The following is a 24,661-nucleotide window of genomic DNA, read 5'->3' on the forward strand; positions in this document are numbered from 1 at the left end:
TCAATGAAGCAAAAGTTTACGTGATAAATGTTTGCTTTCCTCAAATATTTCCAGGGGGGGGGTTTTGTGAGAAAAGTGAAAATCTCCATCTGAAAACAGAAAAAGGCAATTTTCAGCCCTCCCCCCCCCACGTATTCGGCAGTTTTAGGCTAAATGGTTTTGGATGCCAAAAACTGAGCTGGTTTTCGGGGGAATATTTTCCAACCCGAGCTAGGCACAGGCTCTCTTTTTTTAAATTGGTTGAATAGGAAGTTTTAAAGTGCAGATCATCCTTGTGAAGGTTTTGGGCCAGAGCCTTTTCTTAACATTTCCCATTGTTGCTCCATCTGGTGCAGCTTCACCAGCAGTAACAAAGGTGAGTGCTCTAGTGCATAAAGCACTCCTAGAAACGCTGGTGTTTTAATCAACATGGGCAATGTTTTCAAAAGGGGCTCAGTCATATTTTCAAAAGTGTCTAAGGCACCTGGGCTCCTAAGTCCCTTTGACTTTCAATGAGACTTGGGCTCCCAAGTGTCAAAGACACTTCTGAAAATGGGAGGTAGGTACTGCAGTCATTTAGTCAAAGCTGCTCCAAACAAGGTGAGAGGACATAGTGGTTTAAATGCCAGTGTCCTGTCTACACTAATGCTCGGATTATTACTATCACCAGCGGAGTTGCATCAGTGGGAAATTTTAAGTGTGTAGACATGGCCTTAGAGACAGTGGTCCTATTTAAACTTAGGCAGTGGCAAGGAAAACTTACCCCACACTCATCAACCAATACCGCATTGCCCAGTTCTGCAGTGACCACTTATCAGAGTGAACGGAGTATATAAATCTCCATAGCTACCCGCTCTTAATGTTTCTGCCAATGGAGGGTGACCATTATGATGCTAGTTGTGATGATGAAAAGCTCTCCATTAGGAACTGGACTGAGGCCATCAATTCATTTCACAACACTTATGACTCAGGTTACTGGGACCATCTTAATTCAAGGGACTAAGCTCCTATCCCAGTATGCAGTGGTCTCAGTATACGATTTGGGATGAATTCTCTGGGGACATTCTTTATTTTACCAAAGTCCTGGTCAAGATCTAGTGGCACTATCTCCAAGTCACCATTAAAAAACATCAATATCGCATTTTCACCTGCAGTATATTGAGATGATACAGGCTGGTAAATCATGTACAGGGCAAGCTTTCCACTGAAGGAGCAGTCTCTAGGAGAATATTGTTATACCCATCACTGTATTTCCTTACAGCACCTCAGTGAGCTTTGGCAAAATACAGGCAAACACTCCAAAAGTAGATGAACTCCAGCTAAATGATTCCCCAGGTTTTTTTTGTACGACATCCACACCAATTTCTGAAACATGCAAAAATCTAAGTGGGGTCAAGACGCCTCCCTGTAATTACTGCAAAGAGTGGCAGACACACACGGGCACAAAAGAATACACTACTAAGAAACATTGCTCGCAAAACCTAGGCTGAGACATCGCCGCAGCTTTTAGCTGCGCAGCTTTCTGAAATTCTTCTTTCTATTCCATTTGTCGTGATCATCTCTTAGGGTCTGGTCCTGTAAGATGCTAAGCAGCTTCCTATCCCACTGGCTGACGTGTATCAGCACCTTTCAGGACTGCACTCATCATGCACATGTTTATGTCTATAAAGCCATTTTATTCTCAAACTTTCAGAAGTGCAAACCCACATTCACACCACTTTGCCCACCCCCTCAAAAACCAACCAAAACAAAAATTGTCCCTACAACTATACATTCAGTCTCAGGTGTGCCATAAAATCAGGTATATTTGCTCCACATTGCCAGTTTCCACACTGGATTAATTTAGCTGCATTCACACTGATATTAAGGGAAATTAACCCCTACTTCCATAGAGTTGGCAATTGCTGAGAATGGTGAAGATGTAGCTAACCTGACAAACAGATGCAATGAAGGCTGCACTTATTTGTCTTTGGATTGCATGAAAATCAATTGATCCAAACTCCTTTACAAATACCTTGCTAATGAGCAACGGTGTGATCAATATGTCTGTAGACATTTGGTAAGAAAAAATGAGAGGGAATTTTCTGCCCCTGCAAAGATTTTAAAGTCCATTCTTTGTACAGTTTAATCCACATATTTAGAGAACAAATAAGAAGGCATATGCCTAACACTTCATATTTGATTATCATTATTTAAGGAAATGCAAGTTTTGCTCTTCCTCTCTGTATGTGTTTATCTCTAGACGAGGCTTTCATGTCCCAGTCTCCTCATCTTAAAAGGAAAACAAACCAGATTTTAAAATCATTCCAGGATACTCACATATAGTGGTTTCAGCTTGTCTTTTCCTTTTACCAGTCTACTCCGTGGCTTTCCCTTCTGGTGCTCATTGGGCTTCAGCTGAAACAAACCTTCGACAGAAAAATGCTTTTCCTCCGGGCTGCTTTGTCAGAGATTCCCCAGATGAACACTGACTCTTATGTCATTACTGGAGTTCTGTTGCTCCCCTAAAGCAGACAAAGCTTTGGTTCTATCATCTTCCACTTGCTGAGCTTCTGCAAGAGGAAACAATAAAACAAGAAACTGACAACTGATAGCATCTGAATACCCAAGGGACAGCAACCTTAGATGAAGAGGTAACACATTAGATTGCAATGCTACAGCACAGTGTATCATCTGTCTCCCATTGGTATTCTGAACCCTGGAAAGTCTACAACGTATTATTTATGAACTAGTAAGTGTGTGAGTAAATCCAGGTAAAACTATGGTTTTATACAGTCAATAACATAATAATACTAGAGTTAAAAGCTAGAATTTTTTTAAAATACAGTATATAGCTTAATGAGAAACTCTTCCTTTGCTAGCAACCACAGAAAATGCTAAGGTAACCCTGATAGCTAAAGTGTCCTGTTTCAAAAAGCTTAATTACAGCACCTATATTAGCTCTATATACTGTCTGGAAGCCCGCTGTGTGGTGTTAGTAACAATGCTACACGGCCACCGATTTTATTTAGGGTCTTAACAAACATCAGGAATTATTTTCTAAATGATACTTGAGACAGCATGTAAAAATTAAGGGCCAGATTTTTACCTGCTATCCATTGGCATAGTGCCATGACTCAACAGAGCTACACAATTTACATCAGCTGAGGATCTGGCCCTAAGATTACTGAATTGCAACCATTTCCAGGGTGAAACAAATGTACACAGGAAAACCAGCCAGTAGGTAAGGTTAGGAAATGAAAAGTATTTCCAAATGGAGCAAAGTACCAGGGGACTTCACATGGGCAGAATTTAGTGTCACAATGTTGGCATATGCACCAACACCTCAACACCAACAGAAAAATGAATTTTTTCCACATAAAAATTGTTTTGAACAAAAATAGTTATGCTTTTATCAAAAAGATGGAAGTAGGGACATTTTGTCCATGTTCAGCAATTGAAAATGCTCGGTGTTGAGTTTTTTGAAGACCCAACCCATTTTTTTCAATAAAAACTAACAGTGTTTTGGATTTTTTTTTTTTTTAATTTTCAATTGGGGGGAAAAATAATGTCCCCGCCTGCTCTAGGCAGTCAGGACTTTTGTTTTGCATCATAGCCAAAAGACAGTTCTTCTCATTCCACAGGCCCCTAAACACCAGACAGAGACATTGGTTCAACACTGATTCAAGGGGAAGAATGAGACCTACTGAATCCCAAACTCCCCTTCCTATAGCATCTGGGTACTCCCAAGACATCTCCCATATAAATGATGACCCATTTGGAGCCTGCTGAGCTTGAGAGAGCTGGTGAAAGTACAACCTAAGCTACCATCTTCACAGTTAAAAGTAGAAATATTGTGCACATTTCTCATTCATTGAATTGAACAGTTTTAATATTTCATGGGGCCTTCTTTTGTTTTATTTGTGAAGCTGATGATACATGTAACCGTAATGCCATCTTTTGAATGTATATAACTCTTTCTAAACCAATGATGGAATAGCAACATTTTCAAAAGATAGATAAAATTCTTAAGCTAGGAGCTGTAAAAGAAAGAGAAACATGACAGAAACAAAGGGAACACATCATTCTGATCCAACCTGAACTATGGCTTTTTCTGCAGAAGGATCTCATATATGAACAGATTTCACTAACAGGATGTTCAGTAACCAGGAGCATGGTCTTCAGAGTTTGGAAGCTTCAGGACAGAAGGTATTTATTCATAGAGTTAAGGGAATGCCAATTAAAATGACAGCAATAGCACATCATCCTGAAACTAGATTATGAAGTCTAAAATATAAATATCACCCAAGTTTGTGGAAAGTGTGTGGATTGCTTGTTATATAAAGTCGAAGTCAGATATAGGTACACGTCAGCTAGGTACATTAGAAGTGTCCAAAAACCTGCTCCTTTAATTTATTGATTTGTATCACTGAATTTCTCTACTGGGAAATTTTGAATTAGAGTTGCGAACGCCTAATAAAATAGGAAAAATAAAAGCTGCTACATTTCTAAACTAGAATATGGAGAAAATAAGTGATTTTAGGCTGTCTTTATCTTAAGTATGACCCTATTCCACAGTAATGTGCCAAAGAGAAATTAGTCCCTTGCAAAGGGGTAAACATCATCTTGTAGTTACCTCCAGCACAGGATGCTATGTCATCACACACAAACCCATCTAAGGCTTTGTCTGCATTGCAGCTGGGAGGTTTAATTCCCAACTCAGATAGTCAGACATGTGCTAGCGCTGTTAAAAATATCCATGTGGCCGTGGCAGCACAAGGTAGCCACTTGAGCACAACCCAATCCGAGATCCTAGGCATGTACTCAGGCATGTAGCCTGAACCTGTGCCCATGCTATCACGGCCACACTGCTATCTTTAGCATGCTAGTTCAAGCAGAGCTAGTGCGTGTATGTTTATTCGAGCTGGGAATTACATCTCTCCCAGGTGCTGTACTCTCAATGGCTTAATAGCAAACAGAAACTCCTGCAAGCATTCTACACAAGGGTGAATCTCATCCCAAAACATTACTTCAGTCCCACAGCACCAAAGAAGACAGAAGTCACCCCCTTTGCAATAAGATCCACGAATATAATAAAACCATTCTGACAAACCATGCTCAGCTTTTCAGATCTAGTCAAATCACACTTAATCATACCATTCAAACAGTCTAAAGTCCCTGGACCACAAGAAGGACACCTAGATTTAGATGCACCATGAGGAGGGAAGAGAAACATTTTCAGTACATGGGAATAATTCCATCAACAGCTTCTTGACTCTCACAAAACAATTCTATTTTTTTAAATCATCCTAAAAGAAAAACAAAAATCAATAGGGACAAAATAATCTCCCATCCATGCAGTAATCCACATTTTCAGTATCAAGACTTCAATTTTCATCACTTTATTTTCTTTCTTTATTTTCCCTTAGCTCCTCTTCTGCCCCCCCCCCACCACCACCCAGCAGCAATAAGATACTGCCACAGGATATAGCCACCTATACCCCCCTCCCCGCAATTCATATATCTTATAGAAATAGCTCAAATGGAAGATATGGGCTCAATGCAGAATTTACTAGAGGGAGGGACTATGGGTTCTGTTGCGCAGCAGGTCAGCTGACTACATAACCAAAATGGTCCCTTCTGGCCTTACATCCATGAAAAATAGAAGCACTAAAGATCTCCTACTGATATCAACGCTGACTCTGCCATGGGAAAGTACAGATGTTGTGCAATATCATGGGGATATAAGAAGAAAATTATTGCCTGAATTAGAAAGAACTGCAGGACTACTGTTTGCTAAATCAGAGCTTTCCATTTACTTCAATGGGCTTTGGATCAGACCCCAAGTGTCTGGAGTGGCACTGTATAAATGTATTATTTAGAGTCTTTATCTCTTGCCTTTATAATCCTGATGAAATATGTATTCCTGCAAAAAGTTTTGTTTGAAACTACAGAGGCAGATCATCTGGCACCATTGCTTACAGTTATATAAAATCAGCCCTAAAAATATACCTTATACGACCCCACTATCCCATTCCATTCTTTCCCATGCCCCCACAGAGGGAATGGAAGAAATGGAAAACCTATTATTGAAATGCGGCGTCCTCTGGAGTGGAGCATGAGGCACACTTAACAGTACCCTTTCTTGGCATCTTAGGGAAGGAAGTGCATAACCTCTCCAAATGACACTAGAAGGGAAATGTATTTAAGGGCCATGATTTATTTCCCGTTGGGATTTGGTTGGGTTATTGGAGATATCTGACAGCACTTGATAAAAATCAGACAGTGATTTAAATGCAGTCAAAGAGTTTTGATTTTCTGTATCTGTTCTTTAGAGGATGTGGAGTGTCAGAATTTTGAAATTAATTTAAAGATTCAATATTAGGGAAATAAAACAATCATTTAAAAGATGATGGAAATCACATAATGCTATAGCTGCATTTTAAATCATTACTCATTTAAGAGAAGATGTCTACCCAACATTTATCTTTACAACAGAAAGGCGTGCTCAAATTCCAGAAATTATTAAGCACACAATTGAGGGCACCACAGGTTTGAAATCATTCTGGAGGCTTAAAAGTTACCTGTAAGACTCTGAGGAAAAGGGGGATGCAGGTTACTATATACTTGTAAAAATAAAGGACTTGTAAAAATCAAAATCGAAAGGACTTGTTTGGACAAAGCACAGTTGACAAGCTGAGTGAGGGCACTAGCGAGAGAAATAAATTGTGGGAATTGTTCCTGAAGACATAAAGGTCCAGCTGTTATAGCAGAGTCCAAGCCCAATGAAAATAGAAATGCAGCTGCTAAAGTAAAAGGGAATAAAGTGGGGAGTGGAAGATTTCAGATTGCACGGCATCATTTGTGCTTCCAGTCCTTAAAGTCCAATCACTTTCTTTATACCTACTGGCTTATCCTGAATTAACATTACATTTGTTAGCAAAGTTTTCCCATTAATAACAGAACCACATGAGCCAGTCTGTGTAACGGGGGCAGATTAAATCCTTTATGTTAGAGGAAGAGGATCTTGTGGTTGAGGCATAGGACTAGGACACAGAAAATCTATCCACTTGTTTGTTGCCCCTACTATAGTATCTGAGAACCTCACAAACATTAACAAACTTATTCTAGGAGATAGGAAAGATTATCACCCTAATTCACATTAGGAGGTTTTGAAAATTTTACCCAAGATGTTGAGAGTCATCAGCCAAGAATAGGAGCCCAGGCTCTGAGTTAGAGGCCAAATGCTAGAGCCAAGAGTCAGAGTCAGAAGTCAGGAGCCAAAAGTCACAGCCGGGTTACCTGGAGTGAGGCAAGGCAGGGGCAGAGCAGGATCCAAGGCTGGGAATATCATAGGTGCTATCACAGCAGTGCATGAATGCTTTGAGCAGCCACTGAATTGCTGCTGCTGCTGGGCTTAAGAGCTGGTTTGCTGACTCTGCCCACTGATCAGGCAGCCTTCTACAAGCTGGTTGCACTTGTTATGTTGCCCAGAGACTGGTTGTGCTGCAAGCCCTGGTTGCTGACATGCTGCGATAAAACTGCACCATCGTAAATTGTTTAGTGCAATCTGGGTGAATCAGGATGGGTGCTGAGGTGAATGCTCTTCTGTCGATCAAAGGCTGACTGAGCCTCCATGGACCAAGCAAACTGGGCTCCCTTTTGCAGAACCACTGGTATGAGTGTAACCAAGCTAGAGAATCCTTTAATAAATCACCTATAAAAACTGGTGAACATATGTACGTCCTTGGGTGCAACCCAGTTGGATACTGCAGACACCTTATGCGGGTCCATGGTAAGTCCCTCGTTGAGACGATACATCTCAAGGATTCCACTGTTTCCTTATTAAACTCACATTTCTCGAGCTTGGCCTAGAGGTGGTTTTGGCAGTCTCTCTCCAAGAGAGCGTGCACGCGATGATTGTGGAGGGCTTGACTTTCAGCGAAAACGAGGATGTCATCCAGGCAAATTATGACACATCCCTATACAAGTCATTTATGAAATGCAGCGGTTATACAGCTGAGGGACAATGCTTTGAGCAGCCACTGAACTGCTGCTGCTGGGCGTAAGAGCTGGTTGCTGACTCTTTCCATCAATCAGGCATTATAGCCATTCAGGCAGCCTACTACAGACCAGCTGCACTTGTTAGGTTGCCCAGAGACTGGCTCTTCTGTAGGCCCGGATTCCTGACGCTTCCAAGAATACAGAAAACCTAGTTCTCTTCTCAAAGATCAAGAACAAAACAGGCAACAGAATTAAGATGACAAACATAAAAAAACAAGTAAAATTGTGAAATCAACAAATCTGTGCGCTCAGTTCACTGCTGTTGCAGCCTGTCACACCAGCCCCCTACATTCTAATTTGTTGCATATTTAACTTGTAAGCTTCTTGTGGCAGAACTCTATAGCTTCATTTTTAACGTGTCTCATTTACTCTGGGCCTGATCCAATGGCCATTGAAGTCAATGGAGAGTCTTTGTTCAGCTTGAAGAGGCATGAAATGAGGCTATATGGATGAAATTCTCCCCAATGCAGAACAAGGCATCACTTGTCCCCTACTTTAACAACTTAAGTAGTGCACATAGGCCTTGCGCTTTGCACCAGGGTGAATTTCATCCTCTGCAAAGAACAACAATACCTGGATATATTGGGAATGTGTGCTGTCAGCATCCTTAAAAAGTTCAAAAGCAGCTCACTTGGATAATTCCTCTGGCGTTAGAGATGGGACATAGTGTTGAAGTTAAAGCCGCCATCCCAACTGTGAATGATTGGGCTCAAATTTCCAGCAGCCAATGGCTTTGCTTATTTTCTCCAAGCACTTTCACTGGGTGTGAGTTATTAACTAACTGGAGCATCCAATCAACGCCAGCTATTTTTGGCTGACATTCAGAGCCCCAGTTGAGTAGAGTCTGGCCAACGCCTCTGGCAGCACTGACACAGACACACAACACTAACAGGAGCAAACAGGGAGAGCGCCTGGGTGTTATTGATATAAGATTGTATTTTTACTAGGTAATAAATACAGTGTCTGCTCATTCCCGTAGGCGTGTGGAAATCTCATTTCACAATGTCACATTCCTGAAGAGTACAGTTGGCAGAATCCAGAGAATACATTTAAAATATAAAACACACACACGCACACACACAGACATTCCCTCCTCATTTTATAAATGAAGACTGCAGCAGCAGCAGAACTAGCTGAAAGTAGTAAAGGGAAAAGGCAACTCCACAGTACCCCACTGTCTTCTGTTCTGTCACTGGTCCAGCCATAATCATTATGTCTATCACTTTGTCTAAAGCATTTTGTTTTTGTGGGAGCTTGGGGAGTAAAGTTACTATGAATTTAGGGAGACTTTTGATCTATCATCTCCTAGTCAGGAATGTCAGACCTATTAACCACTCGCTACTTTGTTGCCAAATATTAATGAGCCAAAAGTAAGGGCCAGGGACTGGAACAAGCTCTGTCTCATCTACATTCAGCACCAAAGCCATAAGGGAGCATGAGGTAGAAGGAAAGAAGAAACCAAGGATTGAGATGTGCATTCTCTTGGCTCCATCAACCTCCTAACACATGGAGGCAGCAGCGGCGAGAGCTGCATGAAAATAGTGGCAGACACAAAGAATCGAGGTCATTTTGGATGGGTGTGCCTGATCCACTTGCAGTTTTGTGCCGTTTCAGAGATGGGATAAAAGGGTTTTACAATCCAAAGCTCCTTTTATTTACTGCAAATGAACAAGAAGGAAGACCCCCGCCTCGTGTTTCTCATATTCCTGGAGCTGAAGGAAAGAAAACAAAAATATCCTTGGCTGCAGAGTCATCATTCATCAGCCTAGGGCAGAACCTCAGCAGGTGTAGATTGTCACACCTCCACTAAATTCCATGAGCAATTTACAACGTGATCAGGATCTGCCCCTCTCTGTCTTCTGAAGTTCATTTTGTAGATCCTGGTGCGTTTCCATGTGGCATCACCAAATGATCTTCCCAAAATGAAGTTGGATAGGAGAGCTCTATAATTCCTTTACCCAGGTGGAGACAACTGCACCCAAGCCAGCCCAGCAATGTCATCTCAGTCTTATTTTGCTCATTCATGCTGTCACAGCCACATCACCAGCTGTGCATTAATCATCCATGAACCAAAGAATGGACCCTTGTGCTCTGACCTCCTGAGAGAGAACTGTGGGTGAAACCACTGGGATGGAGATTAAACATCTCAGATCCAGTTTCAGAGTTTAATGGACTGGAATTTTCAGTTTCAGTTTAATGGACATGTGAATGGGACTGAGCCATCCCCTGAGTTCTGCTCCCTGCTCTGCAACTGGTTCAGTCTATGGACTTGAGCAAATCTGTTCACTTTTCTGGGCTAAATCTGCCGCAGCCTATTTTGTTGTAGTAAATACTTGCAAATGGAACATGTACTTCTCAGGGCACATATTTGTCTAAAAATATAGCCTGGGAATTTTGAGATAGACCTGAGGGGTTCGGTACCCAACTGTTGTTGAATTTCAGTGGTATTTGAGTTTTCAGAGGTGAGATTTTTCAAAGGTGCCTCTATTAACATTTTGTTCATCATCAGCTCACATTACCCCATATATTTTTTTTTAAAAAATATTGTGTCTCCAATACGTTCTGTGATATGGCACCAGATCCTTATGGTGTATCATGACAGCTGATGGTTAATTAATGACGGAAGATAAGGTTTCAATTAATTTCGTAAGTCATTGTTATATACTCTTACCAGCTGTCAAAGCAGGTAGGATCATATTAAATGAATCTATTTAACAGCATCATGGTTTACAGCAGCTGCACATGCACTAGTTTTACCTGCACTGTCAAACTATCTATGTTCAATAGGTCATAAAGGAAGAAAATTCTTGCCTTGAAATATTAGGACAAATTGTGATGCTACTTGTATAGTTGTGTATGAGTTTCCTAGTGCTGTTATTGAGCAATGCTGAAGCCTGGAGCACACACGGGAATTATTTTATTCAATAACGTCTCAGCTTCTTTTTGCCATGTTTCCCTGAGATCTATTGGCAGCAATAAGCCAACTTGTTTCCGTTCATGAAAGGTGCACTGTAGCTTCCGAGACAATTAAAAGGCATCATACAGTTATAAGTAACTCTGTCATTATCTTGCCAATGAGCCCCTGATGTTCAGTTATGGAGGAAGCATAACGATTTTTGCCCAAGATATGGAGGATGGCCCTTTAGCTTTAGAGGGGGCTAGAACAGCTTAACATACAAAAAGGAAATGGGCTCCATTAATATTATACTCGACTCAGTGTCAGATCAGAGCTCACGAGAGAGCTGAAATGCAAGACTCCTGTGCATTCACACCTCTGTAGGTAGAAAAGCTGGCGTTCTTGAGATCATACCTTAACCTGTTGTTAAGGCAATAAACTGGGGCTCAGGATATTCAGTTCTGCTGCAGACTTGCTGTGTGACTTTGAGCAAATCACTTAATCTTTCTGTGTGTCAGTTCCTCACCATCTCTTTGGCTGTTGTACTCCTTTCTTGTCCTTCTTGACTGTAAGCTCTATGGGGCAGGGACTGTCTCTTACTAAGTGCAGCTGGCCCCCAAAATGCTACTGTAATAGTAATAAAAGGGGTCAAGCATTAGAGAATCAAACTGACTTCAGCGGGAACTGAGGGGTGCTTAGCACCTCACTGGATCAAGGCCCTAAATGCGAACAACCTGCGGTTCAAAGAAAAACAGAGAAAGAAGAGCATTTTAATAATAAAGAAATGGGACCCCCAAAAAAATCTAACTATTGTGCAAATCATATACTGTACAATGATCTTGGCCCAGGATATTTCACAGTAGTCAAAACCAACAGAGCATCTGTTTACAGATATTTGGATTCAAAGAAATTAACTTTCAAAGGAGATGCAGACAGAAAGAAATTGAAGCAAAAAAAAAAAAAAAAAAAGCTGCAACCCCACCCCCTCTAGACTGCAGAACATCAAGTGACTATGTGGACAGTATCATGTTGACAGGGAGGTATCCGATATTTAAAGAAGCCAGAAAAGTTCTCTCTTTACAATTGGTCTGCCAGCTTAAAGCTACAGACATAAAAATACATTCAGTCCAGACTGGAGAGGTCTGTGTACGCAAAAAGGCTAATCTTGTACTTTAAATTTGTACTGCTATAGACGGCAAGTCTTGACAGCTGACTAAGTCTTCTAAGAAAGGGCAGAGAGAGCAGATGTGGACAGGCATGCTGCTTTTCAGTTGGAACAATTATCAGTAACCACAAAGGTTACCACTACTTTCTTAAAGGAAACTGAACCAGTTATTTGATTAAAGCAAAAGCCAGTGCTCAATGACCCACATTAAGTTACAGCGTACAGAAGGGATTTTTTCTTTTAGTGCTGACTGAGGTATAACCATGTCACAGTAAAATTAAAATCCCTATAGACATCTTGGTAAAATTTAAATCTCAGTTTCATGTGACAGTGAACCATACAGACGCATACAAACCAGTACTGAGTGGGAATTCTTTGTGCAACTTTAAGGCTTCAGTAGAAATGAAGTGAGGGAGCATTGTATTGGGAAGAGGTTTTAACATCTACATAGCCACAGGGGTTATTGGCCACTGTGATGGGGTGTATAAACCCTTCAGCAGACAGCAGAGGAGGCCCCGCCCCTCTGCCCATGCCAAGCATGCTCCACTAGAAGTGGGGTTATAAAAGGGAGCCAGCTGGCTTAGTCAGGCGGACAGGGCAAGGAGGACTGGCTCTGGGAGCTCTGAAGGAGGACTCAGCCAGACCCAGACCGGAAGGAGAAGCGTCAGTGAGTGACCCCTCTTATGGGCCAGAGAAGGGAAGGCAACCCACAAAAAAGGCCAGGACAAACTGCAGCCCGCTGCAAGAAAGGGAGAGCTGGCAGTGACTTGGGGAGGCTGACTTGAGACACCCCAGGGTGAACAGCACAGGACGGGCCTCGCAGGGCCCTGGGTCCAAACCTGGTGGTGCAGACGTGCCTGCATTCCTCCACCCCTCTGACTGTGACCCCGAGGTGGGATAACTGCCAGAGACCGCGATCCCCAGGCGGTGCATTCCGGACCCATTCACACTACCTAAAGGAGGCTTCCTTTGTGTCCCATGCAAAACTTCAGACCTCTATACTAATGTTGAGACTACTGACATGGAATGGCTGGATCTCATCGACTGAGAAACCCCTCCCTGGAGCAAGAAAGGGGAGTGCCAGGGAAGCAGTGGTATGTCCAGGATGCTGCTGGACTAAGGGTATTCCCTGTTGGAGAACAAACCCTTGGGAGCTGTGGTGCTGGCACATTGTTCTGAACAACTCAGGGGGCTCGCCTAGAACCAGCCCAAGAACGAGGGAGCCACAACTGGTTTCTTTCAGTCTCCCCTTTGCAGCACCCAATAGAGACTGCGCACAGCAGAGCATCTGGGCTTCTATTGACACAGCACCAAGGGTGCGTCGGAGGCTTTACAGAAACGCCAAGGCAGTGTCCCTGCCCTGAGGATCTCGCTGGCCAAGTGATGCATGATGCAAGGAGAGCTATCAAGCTATCATACCTATTTGCAGCTGCAGTAGAGTTAAACCTGAATTGCCACTTCAATAACAAAACCTTCCCCACCAACCTCTCCTGAGTGATTTAGTAGACAGCTGTTCCCAAATTGCATCAGGCTGAACCCTGGTATACAAGCTGTCAGCCTTGATGCAATTTTTTTTGTAAAAAAAATGGTCTCTGGGTTGTAGGCTAAGCCATTTTGTTAGTTCTAATGTAGTAAGACAAATAGGGGATTATTGGGTGGCTTTAGATGCCCTTTTTCTGTCTTGTTGTTTTCTAACTGAGCGGGGGAAGGAATTTGAAAAAGACACAAATGTTTGCTGAATGTCAGAGCAAACGTTTCCTCCTTGATCTGCACTAGAGGTCTGCTATCCAAGATGCAAATCACTGTGTGTGTGTTATATATATATTATTCGTTTGATCAGTACTTACCTTGTCCAGGCCCAAACTCTTCAGGGATATTAATAACATTCAAATGATACAGGCTTGTCACAGAAAAAAAGATGGTACATTTTCACATCCCACAAACCCAATCCACCTCCTCCAATAAATCTTGGATAAACAGATGAACCTTGCAGTATGCCCTGAAAGTCAACGAATACAGAATCTGTCAGATCAAGAGGAAAAGAAACTTCCAGGACTCATCACTAAGAAGGCAACCTCTACCCAGCATGCTGATGAACAACGGTTAGCAAAAACATCCAAAGTGATCAGCATCAAGAACAGAGAGAATGGTGGTCTCCTACCTGCCCAGGACCCAAAGCAGAGAAGGCTTTACAGATCTAATCAAATTGAGCATCTTGAATTGTATTTAAAAAGGAATTGGAAGTCAATCCTGTTTCTAAAGTTTCCCAGGAAGAAACACCACTATGTAAGAGAGCTGATGAATTCTGCAGTAGTGGAAGTATCTGAGTGGTCTTCAGGTGCAGACTTATTTAAAGTTTATTACAATAAAATAGACCAGAGCTGACAAATGCATGAATGCTTGCAAGGTCTCCTAATCAGTTATTCTGCAAGTCTAATTCCCATTGATGTCAATCCTGAGCAAACACGGAATATGTGTCTGCAATTTACAGAGCAAGTGATGGCCATGTATGAATTGGAGAGCCTCTCTTCACTTTAGACTTCAGTGTGGACACATGTAATTCTCTCAGACTGATGCAGTTGCTACTTTCCTAAAAAGAAATTGGTATAGCGAGCCAGGACCTCTTTTTGACTCCAGAGCAGTGGAGCCAGTCCCTACAGTCCAGGACAGATGAACCTGATGCAGGGGAAGGAACCTATGGTAAGTATTCAGTTTGCTTTGATATTGAAGGGATGGATCTGTTCATTTATTCTTTTTTAATCATGCTACAAGAAATAGTGAAATAACCAGTAGTTGCTACCTGCTTCTCATTCCCCCATACAGTTAGGAGGGGGGGGGCCCTGCAGACCAGTTTTTTTATGAGCACTGGGATGTCCCATGAATCCTTCAGAGATCTCGAGGAAAGTTTCCTGGAGGTAATCTGCAATCCTCTGTTGAAGGTTTCCGGGGAGGACTGCCTTATTTCTTTCACTGTGCAACCCTTGAGGACTTAAAAGTTTGGTCAAAGGAGGACTTTCAGTTAATTGGGGTTATGTTGTATGGGTCTGATTTTCCATTTTGTCACAAGCTTTACATCGCAACTTTAATGGAGTTGCATCAATGTAAAACTGCTGTAAACACATTGGGGAATCAGGCCTAGGTTTGTAAAAAAATATATATATTTTGTAGTATTGGTGTCTAGCCATGGCTGAAAAATGCTAAGAAGTTAAAAAAAAAAACAAAAAAAAAAACTATTTTGAAAAATTTCCTCTTTATTTGTGAAAATTTTTGAGATATATCAACATCTCAATGAGCTGGTTGGAAAAACATTTTCACAAAAAATTGACAAACATTTCCCCCTCCAATTTTTTTTAACTGACTTGAATGATGTCCCACCTAATATCAAAACAGACAGGAATTGTGGAGGTAAGCCTGTATTTTCAGATTTAATTTACTCAGTGATTGCTGCCAGTGAATGTCACATATTGTCTGGTCCACCAATGATTCTGAACCTCTGGAAAGAGGCACAAGAAAGGCAATTTAAACAGCTACATGATAATATTTGCCTCAGAAAATAACACTTGTTTGCAGCTGCAGTACCAGAATCAAAAATATTAATAAATTCAAGAACAATTGTACATGGAAAAAAGGGTTGACAGACATGAGAGCACAACATTCGCATCTGTTCTGTACAGCATGCAAGAGGGAAAAACTATTAAATTTTTTATAAGTGCATTTAACTGAGTGCCTAATTTCATTAAAAATAGGAAAGTGAAAGCACAAATTAAGCAGGGGCTAGTAGTAATGAGAAAAGATGCAGTTTCTATGACAACTGTTGTAGCACACTCTCATAATCACAGTAAGAGGTCTAACAGGGATGCAAGTGCCGACAACAAAACAAGAGTCCGCTCCGTTCCACTGTGGAGCTTTTCCCAACCCATTCTTAATAACCATACTGGTACTGCTGTTACAGCAAACAAGTCTGAGAAGTACTAGTGTGGCCACTGGGCAGAGATTTATGTAACATAATTTTACAGTTAATGTAGCAATATAATATATACCCTGGTTTTAAAAAAAAAATCACTGACAACACATGCATTTTAATTTTGGGTGGGTATCATTGATTTTGCACAGTGGATCTATAGCTATTTACATTGACTCAGGATCTGCTCTACTTGTGTTTATAACTGGCTTTACAAAGAAAACTGAAGTCTTTGGACTGCACCCAAGTATAGTAGATTAATCAGCTGAACATGAGCTCGTGTGATTCTGCGGCCAAAAGAGCGAATGTGATCCTGGGACGCGTAAACAGAGGAATGTCGAGTAGAAGTAGAGAGATTATTTGATCTCTCTATTTGGCACTGGTATGATCACTGGTGAAATACTTTGTCCGGTTCTAGCGCCCACAGTTCAAGAAGGAGGTTGATAAACTGAAGAGGGTTCAGACGAGAGTCATGAGAATGATTAAAGAATAAGAAAACATGCCTTCCAGTCAGAGCCGGCATTAGAGGGTAGCAAAGAGGGCTCCACGTCACAGGGGGCCCCAGTCAGCAGGGATTGGGCTTCAGCTTCAGAAATGTTGCAGAAATCCAATGTGTCAGCAGGTGAGGGAGGTGGGCTGGAGACCCGCTTCCTAGTTTTTGCCTGGGGCCCCAGCGAGTCTAACGCCGACCCTCCTTCTAGTGATAGACTCAAGGAACTCAATCTATTTAGCTTAAAGAGAAGGTTATAGGATGTTGTGCTTCAGTTTATAGGCTCTATACAGGGAACAAATATTTAATAATGAGGTCTTCAATCTAGCAGAGAAAGGTATAATACGATCTACCCCTGCTGTCTGAGCTCAGCCGTTCCTAGAATATTCCATGTAGAATATCCTCCTGCCCCTAGTTCACTGTGGTTGAAGAGTCACTCCCAGCCTTTCTATATTGCTGGGTTGGAGCTAATAGGACTCATCTGATCTGACCAGGAGGGTAAGTCAGCACAAATAATTGCATCTCTGGGCAGGTTAGCTCTTGACTTAAAGGCTGAGCAAGCAAAACAGATTTGCATCTCTGTGCAGGGCCCCAGCAGTTGCTTCTTTGTGCCACTGGCAAACCAAATCACTGTGCATTGAAAACAAGTGAAAATCCAAATCTTAGAAAGTTTTGGGTGGAAAGAAATAGCCGTTTTATCAGCGTTCAGGGGAAAACAGCACTAAGGGGCACAACATCTTCTGAAATGAAGCGTTCAATTATTTCCCAAGAAAACTTTCAGCTGTTTTGCACTGGGACAAAGGAAACTCATTGGGGTCAGACTATAACTGCAACCACGTTGGCTGATAAAACGTATCCTCTCTGTTTTCTGGGAAAGGCATTCCAATTATCTTCTGGTAACAGGTAATGTTAACCCTCGGGATACTTCAAACAAGAGTGGACAGATGCACAAATGCACTGCAGCCATTAATGGGCAGCAAATTAGATTAGATTAAGGCTTTTCCATCTCTAATTCCCTAGGATCCTTCACTGAACAATAGTCATAGTGCTTGAGGCTGCCTGACCTTCTCTCATCCCTCCCCAAAAAATCAGAAGGCAAGAAACACTCGTTTGTTGCTGTGTTGCAAACCAAGCCACTGCTAACATGTTTTTAACCTTTCAAGAAGGAACCCCTGTGATATGGGAACTGATCTGACACAAACAATACCCTAAACAGAACACTGCAGGAGGCATTCTTGTAGAAGCTGTCAGTGTGTCTCCTGTAGGGTATAGCAAGTAAAATAAAGAGGCAGGAATTCTAATTAATATTTTTCTTATACTGTCAGTGGTGTTGTTTAAGGTTCTCCGCCTTCATCTTTTTGCCTTTCCGAAAAGGTTTTTTGCTTGTTTATTGAGACATTACTATTGAACAATGGCTAAGATAAAATCACAAGCTCCCTCCCATTCTCCTCTCCTTGCTGGGGACACAATGGATGGGTTGTTTCTGTTACAATAGCTTCCCAAGAGGCGCAGTATAGTAGGATAGTATGACCGTTATGGGCAAAGCAATGAAGCATTTCAGCAGGCATAATATCCCAAACGGTGCAGCTTCAGACAACAGCACCCAGTTTACTTGCAATGAGTTTGTGCAATTTACCTGGTAATGGGAATTCAGTCGTTTCACATCATCACTACTCCACAGCCAGTCAAATGGCAAAGACACATCAGCAAGTAAAATGACTAAGAGTCTATTAAAGAACGATGCATAAAGCAAACAGAATACATGGCAAGTCATTCTTGAACTGAAAAACACGCTCATGGAAAGCCTTAATAGCAGCCTGGTACATCATGTGATGTCATCTAAAGATGCATGCATACCTGGGTGCCTATAGCACCTGCCTTACTACAACTGGCAGTGGTGGACGGAGTAACAGACAAACTGGAAGGAGACATACAAAGGTGAAAGCCTATTGTGACCAACAAGCTAGGGTCTCCCGATTGTGGTTCTGAGAAGACTTATCAGCATTTGGAAGCAAGCTACGTGTGTTGAACAGATTAATCCTCATTCATATAACACAGCAATGGAATCACATCGAAACCACAAATTCATTCACCCCACTAGGATCACAAGACATAAATGTGAGTGTGGAATATGGTGAAACATCTAATCCATGGAGACTTTCTCGGCGGTACATGGAAGGAACACAGGCTGACAAGTGACTGATGGATGTTGGAACAGACTCTCAAAACACACGCTGCCAGAAGAACCAAGTGCAAGGCAGTCTCCTGGCATCCCAAGAAAGACTCATTCTCACTCCAACATCAAACAGCCAGAAAGGGATATACAAGACTGTGTACTATACTATGCTGTGAAAGAACAACCCTTCCAACTGCAGGGGAAATACCTTAGGTCCCAAGCAAGTTAAGACTGTAAAAACAAAAACAAAAAGTGGTGTTCAGTTGTGTTAAGTTACATCTGATGAGCTAGATTTTAAGGGAGTGCAATAGAATGGTAAATAGGTAAGCAGGTTATGGTATTCAAGTTTAATTTTGCTATCTCAAATGTGACAAAAGGGATGTTACGATAGATAGCACCCCCTAATGGGAGAGTTTAATATGATAGTATGCTTACATATGATATAGGGTTATGTTTCGGAACTTGGAAAACTCTCATTTCATTAAGTGCTAGATGAGAGAAGACATGCATGTTTGGAGGAAGGAATAAACCCTGAATATTGCACCGTCTTGGCTCTCTCTCTTTTCATGCTTGAGCACTGAACAATTTATTCTTTCATTCTCTGTCTCTGTTTTATTGCTAATGAGTCAACTAATTTATAAGATCCTATGGTTTAAATATGTTGGGGAAAGGAGTGAGGGTACAGAGCAAAGTAAAGCGAGTTCAATTAAAGCTCTGTTTAGTTTGCACAGTAGTCTCATATCTTTCGCGTGGCGTGGCCTTCATAAAAGCCCCATTAAAAGAAACGGGCTTTCCTTCAATAGGCCCTGAATCGTTTGCAGAGGTCTGATCTCAGATACGCCCTATATTCATCTACTGCATTTCTTTCTAGTATTATTAAAGAACTGACCTCCCTCCAGCCCCCCGCAAGTGACATTTTAAAGGAAATAGATTCAGTTGCAAGAAATCCTGTATAGTCATTACTGGTAACATTTTCAAAAGGGTTGCCAACATTGTATTTAAAAAATAAGGAACACTTTTCTTTGCACCCTTGCCCCATCCCGCCTCCTGATATATCATCATTATTATTGTTAATACTGACCTACATTTGCCAGGGACACTTCTTGCTGCTTTTTGCAGCACTCAGCAACTCCTCATCTTGTTGTACAGAGATGAAAAAATAAGGGGCATCCCTTGTAGTAAGGGACTGTTGGAACCCTTTGAAATGGGACTTAGAAGCCACTTAGGGGGATCTGAAAATTTACCTTGTATAGATAAGCTCAAGACTGAAATTTAAAGCAGTACAGAAGAGCCAGAAAAGATCAGAGACCCATTTATAAGCTTACATTAATGGTCTGAGAGGTGTAGAAAATCAGGCACCCTCTGCACTGAGGGCGAACTTCATACAGCAGTGTTTGTCACACAGGCCAAGTTCTCCAGACCTGGGAGGTTTGCCTGAGTTAAGACGTTAGGATTCGGCCCTCAAGGCATAGCCAGAATGACAGCAAAGCAAAGACGAGAAACAAAACAAACCACAAAATGATCATCAAATTGTGAAAAGGTATAAAGTTAAATCAGAATTGCCCTGTATGTGCTGCTGAATCATACCACAGAAAAACAAAACCATGGCATGTAAGGTCAGCCTATTACATAATTCATTAAATAGAACACAGACTCCCGGGATCAAAGGCTGGCCTGAAGCCCTCTACAATCCTATTACTTTAGGACAGAATTTGTTCCTCTGAATTGAAGACAATTTTAAAGCCCATAACCAATCTATGTTCAGGAAATAAAATCACCCTCTCTTCCAGTCAATACACCCTTTCCTCTCCCACCAACATACAAACAGGGTCCTGCCCAAAATAACAGATTTCTGAAAGTTCTGGTTCCTTTTTAAGGGCTAAATTTTACCTTCTGGGACCAGAGCCTCAGCTGATATAAACCAGTGTAGTTCCATTGGCTTCAATGGAACTACATTAATTTATACCAGCATATGATCTGGTCCCCTCTGTGTATGTAGAGGTTTTTCATTACATTCAAATGGAAACCATTCACACAGTTCCAAAAGAGATCTAGTCCTTTACTGTACAAAGTGGTACGTCAATGTCTGACAAATTCTTACCAGGAAAAAAAAAAAAAAAAGAGATCTTACTTGAAGTTGATAAATGAGGCACTTAGGGGTAAAGACAATTTTCTGACTCATTTTTTGGAGCGTTTTAGTGTGGCTCTATCTGTTACTTTCCCTGTGTGCCAATCTTACACTGCTCTTTCAGGACACATTCTTACTTTTTTATTTCTAAGTTTAGTCTTTTGGAATTGCTTTGTGACTTCACAGAAAGCACAAGTGAGAATTCCGCTCTCTTGGGAATGATATAGAAATCAGAGGCAATGAATTTTCAGATCTTGCTGCTATTAGATAATTACATTTCAAAGGTCTGTTTATTAGAAAAGAATGCAGGCCTAAAGTACAAGCCCTGCTGTAGAGAGTGGGACAATGACTACCCTTTCCTCTGTCTTTGTAGATTCTTATTCCTCCATATCCACCAGTACTGTATCTGAACACCCATCAAATTAAAAAAATGTTCACTAAGAGATGTTTCTCTCTTTCCTCTCACCTCTTACTCTTTTTTCTCTAAACCCCAAATCTTCAAGGACTGGGATTCTTGTGTGTGTTTGTTTGCTGAATATGTCATACTAGCTAAGTATGTCATGCCCCTCTTTAGTGGAGAGTTCACAGAGGATAAGAGCCTACAATTAATGAAATTATTTCTTTAGGTCAAATGGTAGAGGACTATGAATTTGGTGTTGAACATCCCAGGTTCAATCTCTGATGGATCCAAGTGGGGCTGTTACATTTTTGCAGGGTTGGGTTTGTTTTGCAGATGTGTGGGGTTTGGGTTTTTTTTTTTTTTTTTGGGTTGGTTGTTTTTTTTGTGGGAAGGCTCATTCAAAGTTGTGCGTTTTCTCATTTTGCTCTGAAAGTTCATGATCATCCTGATCCTTTCCACAAATGAGCTCCAGCTTTGTGAGCCAGTCTCTGAGAAAATTCCTTCTCCTGCACACGCACAAGTCTCACGCCTAAGGGTGAGCACTCCATTGCTCCAGTGAACCATAACTGCCGTGGGGAGGTCATGATCAGGTAAGGTGAGATGAACAGCCATGCAACAGGAAGACAGCGGAAGGAGTTGAGTACTGGGGAGAGGGACTGTTGGTGGCCTGTGCTTCTAAGCAGAGGGGCATGTTGAGGTCTGCACCAGTTGTAAATTATTTTTAAGGATAGTGGTTTTACTCCTAAGTAGTGAAACAATTTCTTGAAACTTTGCAAGGCTTTGGAAGACAACGGGGAAGCACACCTATTAGTGAAGGCAGAAGTTGGCCTTCATAGTCTACATGAATGTACAGAGATTAAAACACTGGGCTTATGACATGTAGCACCCCAAGTTATTGGGTTAAGGGCATGTGAAAAATTGAGCAGTAGTGGTCACACTCTGTCCATACCCATTGGTTGGATGAGAAGAGTGGGTTGGAATGTAACATGCTGCAGTATTGCCAACCCCAAAAGTTCAAAAATTATGGGTCAGGCTCAGCAAAAATCATGATATTGACTTTAAAATCATGAGATGATGCACAAATAATAGAGTTGGTGCTCTGTTTATTTGCCTTCTGCTTTTTGAGCCTTTGGGGTGCACTGGGTCACATTTTGAAGCTTTCTCCACAGCCCTGAGTGCTAGAAACTGACTTTTTTCTTTAAGAATGAAGGCTGAAGTCGTCACATAACCACTTGACTCCAGGAGTGGGGGCTTTTTGGAAAACAGTGATTGTCATGAGATTGATGACAAAATCATGAGAGGTAGCAACACTGCATCGACGATCAATACAGTAACTTCAAAAACAAAGGAACTAAGTGAGTGCCTGCGTCTAAAGCCAACAGACTTATATTATTTTCCACATTCTTATTTCATGTTAGTAGGATAATATGAATTACAGAGGAGCGCTGTAGAAATGTACCTACCTAGATAGATATAGATACACACACACACACACACCCACACAGAGGAAGCTGTATGGAGGGTTTTCTGACCACATGCATTTTAGCCTCATGCTCTTTGCAATGTATCAAATACAGCACTGGCACAATTTGAAAAATAAAATAAAATGTGGCCATCCAGTGGCTGAAGTTCAAAACCACATCTCAAAATATAAACTTCTTTGTCTAAACCAAACAATGCAAAATCAGACATACAGGATGCCTTTGTCACTATAAAAATATTCAACATTCTGTGTTAGACATTTTATGAGCAGTGAACTACCTATGTCATTTCACAGAATCATAGAAGATGTCTAGTTATACTAACCAGGCTGAAACAAAAGGTGTAAAGGATATCAACTCTCATGCTTCAGGAGATAAAGGCAATGACCTACTACTGGGAACATGAAACAACCTTTGTTAATAGGCACATGATAGCAGAATTGTCTATTGTGGAAGTTTTCCACCTTTCTACAAAGCATCTGCTATTAGTCATTGTAAGAGAGAGAGGATATTGGTCTAGATGAGCCATTGTTCTGAGGCACTAAAGCAATTCTTATTTTTTAAATTAGTGCACATAAAAGAATTGGTTGATTACAATATATACACCCAAAAATAGGCCCCATTATAGGCAATTGCTCACCCATAATGACTTTATGATTGAGAACTTTGTCTCATTTTATTCAACACAATAGCAACCATCCACTTAAGCAACTACCTTATGCCTGTTAAACAGGGACGTGCGAAGGAATTTAATTTTGACCACTTTTGGAGGGACTCCTTAAATACACATATACTATACACATTAAACCATATCAATACATGCACATACATCATATGTATAGAATAAACAGCAGTACATGCCCCATTTCAACAAAAACCCATGCGACGTGGATACAGTTATTCAGATGGCTCCACAAGTACTTGACTGCAGTGGGTCACAGAGCTTCTCTGGCCCCTGGGCCATGGCAGAGAGTTCTGTACCCCTCTGATTATTGGGGGGCCGATGCCCCTGCTTGCCCTCTCTTGTGCATGCCCTCCCCCTTTGTGCATGCCCCTGTTGTTAAACACCTCAATACATTGGTGACATGAGAGAATTAATTTCAAATTGTGAGATCATTTGATAGATGCTTTACCTAGGGGGATTATTTCTCATTTAGATACATTCATTCTTGATGACACTTATGAGAAATGCTATGATTGCATGTCATCTAACGATATGGTTGTGAACAACTCATTATTTTACAGCAACATGTAACTTTTCCATACCATCTTCAATCCAAGGATCTCAAAGCACTTTACAAATGTAAATAATTGCCCCTCAGCACCCATGAGAGGTAAGGCACGTGTACTAAATACATAGAGTACAGACCCCTACTCACCAAGCAGAGATGAGAACTTGGGAAATCTAGATCCAGTTCAAAACCTAAACTCTCTAATGAAGGTGTAGATCCTTCAGGTGTAGATCCTCAGCTTGTGTAGACTGATGTAGCTCCACTGATTTCAATGAAACTGGTGATTACACCAGCTGAGGAACGGCAAATCTGGTCCCCAAGCTCTTCCTAAGGCATTTAGGTGCCTAAAGATCCAGACAGACCCCTACTGGGATTTACAGAATGCCTAGCTCCCACTGAAAGTTGCTGGATGTTAGGCACCTACCTGATTAAGCACTTTTGTAAATACCAGTAGGCACCTTTCTGCATCTTCAGGAACCTAAACACCTAACTCTAGCCCATGAACATCAGTTATGTGCCAACGGCTACATGTTCTTCCATGTTCCTTTGTCTGATAGCTGATTTGGGAAACCTCAGGTAGATGTCTTGGATAAGTAGTTATGCCATAGATGGGAACTGAGACATGAAAGTGAACGTGCCCCTTGTACACTGTATTTCAATCTCTCTAATTCCAACATGAAATTTATGATAGTGAAACAGCACTGTGCACA

The 24,661-nt window shown here is 41.4% G+C and overlaps 1 protein-coding gene across 1 annotated transcript in view; it reads right to left on the reverse strand.

The window, feature by feature from the left end:
- The window catches only part of ANKFN1 (ankyrin repeat and fibronectin type III domain containing 1), a 231,438-nt gene extending 207,263 nt beyond the window's left edge, over nt 1-24,175 (reverse strand). The window contains exons 1-2 of the mRNA XM_067547819.1: nt 24,099-24,175; nt 2,299-2,531 (exon numbers count right to left, since the gene is read on the reverse strand). The gene's annotated coding sequence lies outside the window, so the exon portion shown is untranslated. The remainder of the gene's footprint in view (nt 1-2,298; nt 2,532-24,098) is intronic.
- Nucleotides 24,176-24,661: the final 486 nt, after the last annotated feature.

Source organism: Emydura macquarii, unplaced genomic scaffold, assembly GCF_026122565.2.
Source record: "Emydura macquarii macquarii isolate MOO-44397 ecotype Brisbane River unplaced genomic scaffold, CSIRO-AGI_Emac_v2 contig_1230, whole genome shotgun sequence".
In the NCBI taxonomy this organism is placed as follows: Eukaryota; Metazoa; Chordata; order Testudines; family Chelidae; genus Emydura; species Emydura macquarii.